Below are 2,763 nucleotides of genomic sequence, written 5' to 3'. Positions count from 1 at the left end.
CCGTTGAGTGTATGGAGGAGAATGTTTTTTGTTGATGTGTGTAATAAAGAGTTGGCTCTACTTGACACTGTCAAGAAAGAGCCCCCTTTTCCATAATACATCCGAGAGCGTTCGACCTTCCTCACTCTCGCTCTCTCTCTTACCACTATGAGTGCAGCTCAGCCCACCATGGTGCGTTGCTGAATGCACACATAAGGCAGGTATATAAAAGGTATTAAGTGTACCTTATAGGACCTCACTTTACAGACTCCTAGGAGTGCCGTAGTGAGTGTCTCACATAGCAGGCTGCAGTCTCAGCCAGATAATGGCATGATGACGCGACCGCTATCCGGGACGGCGCTCTGTCTCAGGCTAACGCCTCAGTCAGTGCAGTTCAGACCCGTGCTGCGTTCACGGAGGGCCTGATTACTACGGTTACGGGCGTAACCACGTATCGGCGCCCCCGTTTCTCTCAGAACGCGCTGATAATAACCACATTGGGGGTGGCGCACTATCACAGACTAAGGTCTCTGTTAGTACGACCCAGACCCATGCTGCGTTCAAGAAGGGCCCGATTACCACGGTCACGAAGGTGCCCAGTGTATCGGCGCCCCCACCTTTTCCTGAACGCGCCCAGGCTCACCACACTGAGTGTAGTTCAGCCCACCAGGGGTGCAGAGCTGAACGCACACAGGAGGTGAAAGGAGGAATAATACCTAGACGCCGTCTTGGTTTATCTCAAAGAGAACTCACATTACAGACTCCAAGGAGTACTGTAGTGAGTGCCTCTCATAGCAGGCTGCAGTCTCAGTCAGGAGACATGATGACGCAGCCGCTAGTTGGGGATGGCGCACTATCGCAGACTAAGGTCTCGGTTAGTGCGATTCAGACCCATGCTGCGTTCACGGAGGGCCCGATTACCACGGTGACGAAGTTTCCCAGTGTATCGGCGCCCCCACTTCTTTCTGAACGCGCTAATACTCACCACACTGAGCGTAGTTCAGCCCACCAGAGGTGCAGAGCTGAACGCACACAGGAGGTGAAGGGAGGAAAGATACCAAGACACCGTCTTGGCTTATCTCAGGATACCTCACATTCAGCAGGCAGCTGTCTCTGTCCCAATGTGACATGAAGACGCAGCCGCTAGCCGGGAATGACGCCTTGCTGCAGGCTAATGCCTCAGTCAGCGCAGATCAGACCCGTGCGACGTTCACGGAGAGCGGGAATACCAGGGTTACAGGTATAACCAAGGTATGGACGCCTCCGAATTATTCTGAACGTGTCAATGCCCATGGCTATGAGCGCAGCTCACCACATATTGAGTGTGTCGTTGAACAGTCGCCTAAGACCAGTAAAGAGGCATTGTGGCACCACCGTGTGGTGTCAGTCAGAGATCACACCTTTCAGATTCTATTGAATTCTGTAAAGGATGAGTCTCATGTTAAGCGGCAGTCTCAGTCAGACAATGACATGATGACGCAATCGCTTTCCGGGCAGAGCGCTCTGTCTCAGGCCAGTACCTCAGACAGCGCAGTTCAGACCCGTGCTGCGTTCCTGGAGGGCAAGATTACTGGAGTTACGGTCGTAACCAACGTATCAAAGCCCCCGACTCACCCAGAACGAGCTGACGTATCCTCTCCCTTTCAAGGGGGGCCCGACTTGGGCTATTCCACCAACCCAGTGCTGGGGAATAGCGGCGGCGAGGGCCATAGAGGAATACAGGTCCTTCCTACTGGACGCACCACAGCTTCGTGCGCACCCGCTGTCTCTGCATTGCTGGCAGTGGCGTCGAAGCTGTACCCTCTCACGCTGGCTAGAACAGACGTTAGAGAAGGGTTATGCCCTCCAATTCCATCGGACCCCACCCCCGTTCAAGGGAGTGGTGGAAACGGTGATGAAAACGCCAGACAAAGTAGCCGCTCTGAGATCAGAGATTACGGAACTTTTGGCGAAGGAGGCGGTCACAGTAGTTCCCCGAGAGCAAAGGAACAAGGGGCTTTACTCGCCCTATTTCCTAGTGCCAAAAAAGACGGGGGGAGTGAGGCCGATTTTGGATTTACGCATTCTCAACGAGAGCATAACCAAACGGCCCTTCCGAATGCTGACGACAAAACGCCTACTGGAATGTGTTCAGAAGGGAGATTTTTGTACAAGCATAGACCTAAAGGACGCGTACTTTCATGTGCCGATACAATCGCGCCACAGAAAGTTTCTGCGGTTCGCCTTTCAAGGGGTGGCGTACGAGTTCACGAGGATGCCGTTTGGGTACGCCTTGGCACCTCGAACGTTTTCCAAATGTGTGGAGGCGGCATTGGAACCGCTGCGTCGTCAAGGGATAAGGCTATTAGCCTACCTAGACGACCTGCTGATTCTCGCCCCGTCAGCAGAGCTGGCGTTCACACACACGACACAGACAGTGATTCATCTCACACGTCTGGGGTTTGCTGTGAATTGGAAAAAGAGCGCACCCTGGCCCAGTCATCAGATTGTCTACCTGGGACTACAGCTAGACACTGTAATGATGAGGGCGCGAATTTCGGACCCTCGAAGGGCAGCATTGTTACTAGCCCTGAGGAAGTGTCGTCCGAATCACACAGTAACGGCGCTATCGATCATGTCACTTTTGGGTCTCATGTCGGCAGCCCACTCTGTGGTCCCGCTAGGGCTTCTGCACATGCGCAAAGCACAGCGGTGGTTCGCCCAACTAAGACTAGACCCAGTGCGTCAACGTCATCGGTTGGTGGTGGTTCCTCTCTCGCTAAGAGCAGACCTGGACTATTGGCG

This window comes from Coregonus lavaretus, assembly GCF_964263955.1.
Source record: "Coregonus lavaretus genome assembly, contig: HAP1_SCAFFOLD_497, whole genome shotgun sequence".
Classification (NCBI taxonomy): Eukaryota; Metazoa; Chordata; class Actinopteri; order Salmoniformes; family Salmonidae; genus Coregonus; species Coregonus lavaretus.
Note: the sequence above shows the minus strand (reverse complement) of the source record.